An 11,104-nucleotide genomic window follows, 5' to 3' on the forward strand; every position below is an offset into this window, starting at 1 on the left:
GGCCATGTAAAGATGCAAAGAGACAGCAAAACATCATGTGAAGATGGAGACAGAGATGTGAGTGATGCATCTACAAGACAAGGAATACCAGAAATTGCCACCATCAGAAGCTGGCAAAGAAGCATGAAACAGATTCTCCTTTGGAGACCGCAGAAGAAACCAATCACGCCAATCCCTTAGTCTTGGACTCCTAGCTTCCAGAACTGTGAAAGTATACATTTCTGTTGTTTGAAGCCGCCCAGTGGTACATTTTTATGGCAGCCTAGGAAGGGCTGCAGAAGGCTGGACAGCCCCTTCTGAGCCTGGGCTCCATGGGGAGACATTTAGCAAAGGCTTTGACCAGCATGCTGGTTTCATCATCCCTGCCCCATGAGCCAGTCTTGCCAATCCCAACTCTGAATAGGACACACCATCTAATTTCCTTGCTCCTGGACCTAGGCTGTCAAGGTAATAGCAAAATTAGATGAATTGATTATGTTGCAAAGTCATTGTCTCCAATCATAACTTGCCCCTCTCTGAGCCTGAGCAATCTTTCATCACATTGAATAAGTATCATAGAGATTCTCAACTAGTGGGGAGAGAAGGGTTCATGGTTTGAAATAAAAACTTTGCCTCATTGCTTTACTTCATTTAAAATTTATTTTGAATTTCTACAAACATCAGAGGAGGATAGAAAATTTTTCTTTTTTGCAGAGTAGTGTAAAGGTGGATCGGTATTTCCCTTTGCTTGAAATTAGCACAAACGTGCATACGTGGTGGAGTTGAGGTTCAAATGAATAAAGCAACCTGCCTCCAGAGTCCACACTTCTAACCACCAATATACAAGACACTCTTATGGTTTACTAGCTTGGAAGCTCCTGAATGACAAAAACCCTTCCCTTGTATGTTCCCTCTTTGCATCTTCCCAACTCCCTAATACCATTCATCGCACTTTAAAGACATTCAGTAAAAAGAGGCACAGACGGCCGGGTGCGGTGGCTCACGTCTGTAATCCTAGCACTTTGGGAGGCCAAGGCGGGCAGATCACGAGGTCAGGAGATGGAGACTATCCTGGCTAACACGGTGAAACTCCGTCTCTATTAAAAATACAAAACATTAGCTGGGCGTGGTGGCGGGTGCCTGTAGTCCCAGCTACTTGGGAGGCTGAGGCAGGAGAATGGCGTGAACCCGGGAGAGGGAGCTTGCAATGAGCCCAGATCCCGCCACTGCACTCCAGCCTGGGCGACAGAGCGAGACTCCGTCTCAAAAAAAAGGCACAGACTTGGGCAGAGTTTCCTTTTCTCTCAGCAGTAGGTGGATAAATTCATGAATTAGTGACTAATATATGGTATTTGATGCAAATACTGCAGTTCCATTTCCTCACTGCTCCCTTTCCCCTCTTTTTCTCGTTTGTTCCTTTTTTTGCCCTCATCTTATAGAGAAGGAAGGGCACAGGGGCCTCTTTTTACACTAAGGAAATCTCAGAGTTATCCCAGGTCCATAGAGACTTCCTGAGTAGCACTCAAGCTGCAGTCCTCCTCAGCTGGCAACTGTTCTATAGTTTGCAACCTCAGGTCATTCCAAAGAACGAACCACTTGAAATAAACACAGAGAAATGGGGCCTTTTATTATCTCCAGATGGGATTGTGCGGCCTTGGACGCTGTTGAAATAATTCTTCTGTGCCTGGATCAAACTTTTGTTATCTTCCAAAAGGAAAGAAAGACAGGAGTGGTAAATTGTGTTAACTAGAAAGCCAACTCGGGTTAAATTCTGCTGGTAGGTCCCCTTCCCCTACTAAAACCCAGGTTTTTAAATTTGCTTTTTATTGATTTTTGCATCCCTTTTCCCCTTTTACAATCAGATATTAAGCTGGGTTGGAATACACACACACACACACACACACACACAAAAGGACAAAATTGTAAAACCGTTGTTTTTGTGTTGTTATCCAAGATTCAGATGTTGTTTTTTTAAAATGGGGATGAAATATGAAAGTGGAAATACATGTGTTTTAGGGTATTACTAGAAAAGAAAGTATGATAAAGCGTGTCTGTAATACTTTTATTTTTACTCTGTTAGTAACGGTGAGCTGAGCAGTTTCTACATACATGGAGTCCAATAAACGTCCATTGAACAAACACCATAAATACAATTTTGGGCTATAAACAATAGAAAATATAATTTTAAAATTGATGGTGCCACCTATTGGTGATGATACAAAGTATAAAATGATCACTTAATAAGTTATTTCATGTTTTCCAATCATGTTACTTATTCCCACAGAGATTCTGTGAGGAGCTAGAAGGTAAGCTTGGTTCATGCAGACATGAGGCACTAATGTTTTCAACTGGGTTGCTCTCCACTGGATGCCTATTAAATGCTCAGCACTTTGGAGTATGCCAGAGAAGTAAAGACATGGCCCCTGCCTTTAAGGAGAATTTTATCCAGTTGGTAAGAGACCTACCTACCAATATAACAAAATAATAAATATCCTTGGGAGGATGAGGCCGGGAGGATCCCTTGAGGCCAGGAGTTCAAGGCTGTAGGGCACTATGATCGCGCCTAGGCATAGACACTGAACTCCAACCTGGGCAACATAATAAGACCTTGTCTCTACAAAATAAAGAAATAAAACAAAATAATAAATAGCTGACATTAAAATGTATAATCTTCCTTCTATATATATGGCTATATTTTATATAGTATACGGTAATCATCCTTTCTAAATCCTCAGCGCAGTGTCAGGACTCAGGACGTGTTACCCCAAAGTATGGTACCTCACTTGGCTGAGTACTTTACTTACTTATTTATTTATTTTACTTATTTATTTATTTATTTATTGAGAGAGAGTCTCACTCTGTCACCCAGGTGGGAGTGCAGTAGTGCGATCTCAGCTCACTGCAACCTCTGCCTCCTGAGTTCAAGCAATTCTCCTGCCTCAGCCTCCCAAGTAGCTGAGATTACAGGCACCCACCACCATGCCTGGCTAATTTTTGTGTGTTAGTAGACGGGGTTTCACCGTGTTGGTAAGGCTGGTTTCAAACTTCTGACCTCAATTGATCTGCCCGCCTCAGCCTCCCAAAGTAATGGGGTTACAGGTGTGAGACACCACGGTCGGCCCTTGGCGTAGTACTTTAAACTGAAGGACACTGGAAGGACCTCAGAAGCCAGTGTTCTCTGACCTTCTGCTCTCCTGTCACTTGCCCCTTTTTCTCCTCTAAAGCAAGGAGAGAAATCCTCTTCCCTATGGCAGGTCCTAGAAACTAGGACCCCTCTTCTGCAAAGCAAGTCATAAAACCTCCAGGTCACGCTCTCCATTTTATCCTGAAGACTTTCATTCCAGAGGGGTCCTATCCATACTCAGGAGGAAGGAATGCTACATGAAGAGACCCCCGGAAGAACCTAAACAGAAAGGCAGGCCTTGCTGGGTTTCTTCCTCAGCCTATTACAGTAAGATCATACTCTTGTCCAATCACATTTCTACATGGCTGTCCATTCTTCATCAAGCCTCAGCATAAAAACACAGTTTTCCTTCCATCTTTGGATATTCATTTCTTTTTTGGGGGGGTGTGGGGGAGCTATTCATTTCTAAAGGCTCCCATGTCATGTAAAACTTTGGTTAAATAAATTTATTATGCTTTTATCTTGTTAATCTGTCTTTTGTTACAGGAGTGTCAACTGTGACGCTTATGATGGATGAAGAAAGGTACTACACCTTTCTGCTCCTATAGCAGGAAAAAGTCTGTTTTGCTCACCACTTACCCTAGGCCTAGTACACCACAGTTCCTGGCACTTAGTAGGCAATTGATAGAATAGTTGAATTAAGTTGGGTCTCATGGTTAGATATATGTGGCTTATAGAATATTTTATTTTATTTTATTTTATTTTATTTTAGAGACAGAGTCTCATTCTGTTGCCCAGGCTGGAGTGCAGTGGCACGATCTTGGCTCACTGCAACCTCTACCTCCCAGGTTCAAGCGATTCTCCTGCCTTAGCCTCCCTAGTAGCTGGGACTACAGGTGTGTGCCACCACCCCCAGCTAATTTTTGGTATTTTCAGTAGAGACAGGGTTTCACTGTGTTAGCCAGGATGGTCTCGATCTCTGGACCTCGTGATCCGCCTGCCTCAGCCTCCCAAAGTGCTGGGATTACAGACGTGATTACAGGTACCTGCCACCCGCCCCAGCGCCTGGCCAGAATTTTTTTTTTTTGAGATGGAGTCTCATTCTGTTGCCCAGGCTAGAGTGCAGTGGCAGGATCTTGGCTCACTGCAACCTCCACCTCCCGGGTTCAAGTGATTCTCCTGCCTCACCCTACCTAGTAGCTGGGACTACAGGCACACACCACCACGCCCGGCTAATTTTTGTATTTTTAGTAGAGACAGGGTTTCACCAGGTTGGCCAAGATGGTCTTGATCTCTTGACCTCATGATCCACCCGCCTCAGCCTCCCAAAGCGCTGGGATTACAGGCGTGAGCCACCACGCCTGGCTGCCAGAATATTTTAAATCAAGACTGGCAAAGCAGATCAGAAAATATGTGTAAACACGGGAAGCAGGGTTTGAATTGGGTCCTAGAAAATTCCTCAAGGGATTTATAACCTAATACAGATGAAGCCATCAGTGCAGGGAAGCCTCTTGTAGCCTTAAATTTGGTTAGAACTTGAGATTTTTGTGGTTTGCTGTGCCAACCCACACTTTTTCCTTAGGCAAGTACTGGGTTTTTGCTCAAAGTCCAAAAGCAAAGGAAGAGAAAAAAGCAGATGGTGGGTAGTTATAAAACTATAAACATATTTTACTCCTGCAAGTCTTACAGACAGGAGTAATTCTGGGAGTATGAAAGTAGCTTAGAAAGATTTTTGCTTCCTCTCACCCTCCAACCTAATTATGTGCTGCAAAGTATTCCTATAATACTCGGCAATATAAGGCTGGGCACAGTGTCTCATACTTGTAATCCCAGCACTTTGGAAGACTGAGGCATGTGGATCACTTGAGGTCAGGAGTTCGAGACTATGGCCCACATGGTGAAACCCCATCTTTACTAAAATACAAAAATTAGCCAGGTGTGGTGGTGCACACCTGTAGTCCCAACTGCTCAGGAGGCTGAGGCAGGAGAATCACTTGAAACCGGAGGCAAAGGTTACAGTGAGCTGAGATTGCGCCACTGCACTCCAGCCTGGGCAACAGAGCGAGACTCTGTCTCAAAAACAGCAACAACAACAACAACCACAACAACTTGGCAATATGTATCAAGAGTCTTAAAAATGGTCATATCTTTTGATCCAATACTTTTCCTTCTAAGAAAATATGTTAAGAAAATAACCAGAAATGTGAACAGAGGCTTTTTAGAACACAGGGGAAAAAAACCTCTGTACTCAGTATGAAAAGTTGTTTTCAAAAAATTTTAATTAAGTAATTTTGCTCTAGATATAAGACAATTCTTATGTAATATTTAAAACTATGGCACAAAATTGTGCATATATAGATTAGCGCTGAATAGAGGGATTACAGGTTGTTTTGATTTTACCGTATTGTAAGAAAAAATGTTAAAGCCTTTGAAATTTAGTGGGTGTCCTGATTAGTTCATTCATTCATTTCTGCTTTCGTTGTCTTTGACTAGTCTTTGATTAGACTATTTTACAACTCTGAAGAGAAAGAGGTTAAGATGTAGAAAATTGACATTAATACAAATGTTTCCTGTTATAACTGCAAATGATCTCTGTTCGTGTCAATGCAAATAAATTTTGTCTGGCAGGTAATATAGATCTCTGTAAATCAAATCCATTTGAACCAGCTATAACACCTTACTGGTTTTCTCATTAATTAATGAGTTAAATAAAACCTTTGATGTGCTCATTTTATATTTATATGACAGTCATAATGTTTCCTTATTTTGAAAACTGTTTTTTAATACTATATACTTTCTGTTTTCTAGATTTCCTATCATAAGGATGTACAAGTAATTTAGTAAATTTTATAAGGATAAAAATATGCATGCAGAAAAGTAGGTAAGTTTACAGTTCAATGAATTTTCACAAAATCAACACCTATGTAACCTATGTGAGTATGATCAAGGAAAAGAACAATATTACCACCCCAAAGTTGCTCTTGTGCCTTACTCTTGGTCACTACTATCTCCACCATCCCAACAGGTAAACACCATCCTGACTTCCAACATCACTGATTTATTTTGTCTAATTTTCAGTTTTATATAAGTGGAATCATATAATGTGTTCTCATTTGTGCCTGGCTTACTTTGCTCACAATTATGTTTGTGAGATTCATACATGTGACTGCACAAAGTTGTAGTTCCTTCGTTGTCCTTGTTGTGTAATGTCTGTTGTATGAATAGGTCACAATTTTTCCATTCTTCTGTTGATGAACATTCAGATTGTTTCTAGTTCAGGGCTATTCTGAATAGTGCACCTATGACAATTTTTGTATGTATATTTATGTGAAAATATGAATATATATCTGCTGATTATAGCATGTATTAATTTAAAATCAGAAAAAAATAAACTGCATAAAAATTGTTTCTCTAAGTTTCTACAAATCTTTCTGTAAATATGAAATACTTTTAATTAACAAACTCTTGGATTTCTTCATGGTTCAATCTTGGTAAGTGGTATGTGTCTAATAATGTATCTGATTCTTCTAGGTTTTCCAACTTATTGGCATATAGTTGCTTGTAGTAGTCTTTAATGATCCATTGATTTTCTGTGGTATTAGTTGTCACCATTTTTGTCTCTGATTTTATTTATTTGAATCTTCTTTATTCTTAGTCTGACTAAAGATTTGTCAATTTTGTTTATTTTTTCAAAAAGCCAATATTTTGTTTCATTGATCTTTTGTATTGTTTTCTTCATTTCAATTTCATTGGCTTCTGCTCTGATCTTTATTATTTTTTTCTACTAACTTGGGTTTGGTTTGCTCTTGCTTTTCTAGTTCTTTAAGATGCACTATTAGGTTGTTTATTTGAAGTTTTTCTTCTTTTTTGATGTGGTCACTGATAGCCATAAACCTCCCTATTAGTACTGCTTTCACTGTATTCCTCAGGTTTTGGTATGTTGTGTTTCTATTTTCATTTGTTTCAAGAAAGTTTAAATTTTCTTTCTTAATTTCTTCATTAACCTACTGATTATTCAGGAGCATATAATTTAATTTCCAAGCGTTTGTATAGTTTCCAAAATTCCACGTTACTGATTTCTAGTTTTAGTCCATTGTGGTCCGAGAAGATACTTGATATGATTTCAATTTTTTTTTTTTTTTTTTTTTTTTTTGAGACGTAGTCTCGCTCTGTCACCCAGGCTGGAGTGCAGCGGCGTGATCTCGATTCAATACAACTTCCGCCTCCCAGGTTCAAGCAATTCTCCTGCCTCAGTCTCCTGAGTAGCTAGGATTACAGGTACCTGCCACTGCACCCAGCTAATTTTTCTTGTATTTTTAGTAGAGATGGGGTTTCACCATGTTGGCCAGACTGGTCTCAAACTCCTCACTCAGGTGATCCACTCACCTCAGCCTCCTGAAATACTAGAATTACAGGCATGAGCTACCATGCCTGGCCTGATTTTAATTAAAAACATTTTTTTTGAAGACTTGTTTTGTGGCCTAGCATATGGTCTATCCTCAAGAATGATCCATGTGCTGAGGAGAAGATTGTGTATTCTGCAGTTATTGGATGAAATATTCTGTAAATATCAATTAGGTCTATTTGGTTTACAGTGCAGATTAAATTGGATGTTTGTTGATTTTCTGTCTGGACGATCTGCCCAACGTTGAAAGTGTGGTGCTAGAGTCTCCAGTTATCATTGTATTGGGGTCTAACTCTCTCTTTAGTTCTAATAACATTTGCTTTTCTTATCTGGGTACTCCAGTGTTGGGTGCATATACAATTATAATTGTTATATCCTCTTGCTGTGTTGACCTCTTTATCATTATATAATAATCTTTGTCTCTTTTTATATTTTTCTCTTGAAATCTATTTTGTCTGATAGAAACATAGCAACTCCTACTCTTTTTTGGTTTCCATTTGTGTGGAATATCTTTTTCCATCCCTTTATTTTAGGCATATGTATATATTTATAGGTGAAGAGTGTTTCTTGTAGGCAACAGATTGTTGGGTCTTGTTTTCTCACTTTTTTTTTAATTTTTTTTTTCTTTATAGAGACAGAGTCTTACTGTGTTGCGCAGGCTGGTCTCAAACTCCTGGGCTCAAGCAATCCTCTTTCCTTGGCCTCCCAAAGTGCTGGGATTACAGGCACGAGCCACCATGCCTGGCTGGGTTTTGTATTTTAAATCCATTTAACCACTATATTTCTTTTGATTAGAGAATTTAGCCCATTTACATTCAATGTTATTATTGATAAGTAAGGACTTACTGCTGCCATATTGTTATTTGTTTTCAGATTATTTGTTGTCTGTCCTCCCCTCCCTCTCCTCGCTTCCTTCATCCCTCCCTTCTTCCCAAAAAAAAAAAATGACAACTTAACACTAATTGCAAAAACAAAGTAGAGAAAGTTAATAAAAACTCCACACTACATTGTCCCAACTTTTTTTTTTTTTAGTTTTTATTTTTGAGACGGAGTCTCGCTCTGTCGCCCAGGCTGGAGTGCAGTGGCCGGATCTCGGCTCACTGCAAGCTCCGCCTCCCGGGTTTACGCCATTCTCCTGCCTCAGCCTCCCGAGTAGCTGGGACTACAGGCACCCGCCACCTCGCTCGGCTAGTTTTTTGTATTTTTTAGTAGAGACGGGGTTTCACCGTGTTAACCAGGATGGTCTCGATCTCCTGACCTCGTGATCCGCCCGTCTCGGCCTCCCAAAGTGTTGGGATTATAGCCTTGAGCCACCGCGCCGGGTCACCCCCACTTTTTAACATTTTATTGTTTCTATTTATGTCTTATTCTACTCTCTATGTCTTGAAAAGTTGTTGTAGTTATTATTTTTGATAGATTCACCTTTTAGACTTTCTGCTCAAGATATGAGTAGTTTACACACCACTATAATTGTGTCATGATATTCTGTGCTCGTCTGTGTACTTAATATTATCAGAGTTTTATACCTTCAGATAATTTCTTTCTTTTTTCTTTTTTTTTTTTGAGACAGAGTCTCACTCAGTTGCCTGGGCTGGAGGGCGGTGGTACAATCTCGGCTCACTACAACCTCTGCCTCCCAGGTTGAAGTGATTCTCCTGCCTCAGCCTCCCAAGTAGCTGGGATTACAGGCATGCACTACTACGCTCGGCTAATTTTTTTTTTTTTTTTCTTGTATTTTCAGTAGAGACAGGATTTCGCCATGTTGGCCAGGCTGGTCTTGAACTTCTGACCTCAGGTCATCCACCCGCCTTGGCCTCCCAAAGTGCTGGGATTACAGGGGTGAGTCACTGCACCAGGTCCCTTCAGATAATTTCTTTTTGCTCCTCAACATCATTTTCTTTCAAATTGCAGAACTCCCTTTAGCATTTCTTGTAGGAGAAGTCAAGTGTTGATGAAATCCCTCAACTTTTGTTTGGTTGGGAATCTTTATTTCTCCTTCATCTTTGAAGGATATTTTCCCTGGATATATTATTCTGGGATTAAAGTTTTTTTTTTTTCTTTCCTTCAGCACTTTAAATATGTCATGCCACTTTCACCTGGCCTGTAAGGTTTCCACTGAGAAGTCTGCTGCCAGATATGTTGGAGCTTCATTGTATGTTATTTATTTCTTTTCTCTTGCTGCTTTTAGGATCCTTTCTTTATCTTTGACCTTTGGGAGTTTGATTATTAAATGCCTTCAGTTAGTCTTCTTTGGGCTAAATCTGCTTGATGTTTTATAATCTTCTTGTACTTGACTATGAATATCTTTCTCTAGGTTTGGAAAGTTCCCTGTTATTATCCCTTTGAATAAACTTTCTACCCTTAACTTCCTATTTAAGGCCAATAACTCTTAGATTTGTCCTTTCGAGACTATTTTCTAGATGTTGCAGGCATGCTTCATTCTGTTTTCTTTTGTCTCCTCTCTGTATTTTCAAAACGGTCTGTCTTCAAGCTCACTCGTTCTTTCTTCCGCTTGATCAGTTCTGTTGACTGTGATGCAGTCTTCAGCATATCAACTGAGTTTTTCAGCTCCAAGATTTCTGCTTTCTTTTTAAAAATTATTTCAAACTCTTTATTACACTTATCTGATAGGATTCTGAATTTCCTCCTCTGTGTTATCCTGAATTTCATTGAGCTTCCTCAAAACTGCTATTTTGAATTCTCTGTCTGAAAGGTCACATATCTGTCACTCCAGGATTGGTCACTTGTGCCTTATTTCGCTTGTTTGGTGAGGTGATGTTTTCCTAGATGGTCCTGAGGTTTGTGAATGTTTGTTGATGTCTAAGCATTGAAGAGTTAGTTATTTATTATATTCTTTGCAGTCTGGGCTTACTTGTACCTGTCCTTCTTGGAAAGGTTTTCCAGGTATTCAAAGGGAATTTAGTGTTGTGATCTATGTCTTTGGTCACTACAGTCATATCTGCATTAGGGGGCACCCCAAGCCCGGTACCACTGTGACTCTTACAGACTCATAGAGGTACAGCCTTGGTGGTCTTGGGTAAGATCTGAGAGAATTCTCTGGATTACCAGGCAGAGATTCTTGTTCCCTTCCCTTACTTTCCCCCAAACAAATGGAGTCTCTCTGTGCTGAGCTGCCTAAAGCTGGGGAAGGGGTGATACAGGTACCACTGTGGCCACCACCACTGTGACCATGCTTGGTCAGACCCAAAGCCAGCACAGCACTGGGTTTTGCTGAAGGCCCTTGGTAAATACCGTTTAGCTACTGCCAATGTTCACTCAAGGCCCAAAGGCTCTTCAGTCAGAATCCAGACAGGCTTGTGTCTTTCCCTTCAGGGCAGCAAGCTCTATCCTTCCCCTCCTGTCCTCAACCCAGGGCATATCCAGAAATATCATCTGAAAGCCAGGGCTTGGAGTTGGGAACATTAGGAATTTACTTGGTGCTCTATTCTACTGTGACTGAGCTGGCACCAATGCCGCAAGACAAAGTCCTTCCCACTCTTCCCTCTCCACTCCTCAAGCAGAAGGAGTCTTTTCTGGTGGCCACCACTATCTGGCTACTGCAGATGTCAACAAACTCTTTTAAAATGTAAATATAT

Source organism: Theropithecus gelada, chromosome 12 (genome assembly GCF_003255815.1).
Source record: "Theropithecus gelada isolate Dixy chromosome 12, Tgel_1.0, whole genome shotgun sequence".
In the NCBI taxonomy this organism is placed as follows: domain Eukaryota; kingdom Metazoa; phylum Chordata; class Mammalia; order Primates; family Cercopithecidae; genus Theropithecus; species Theropithecus gelada.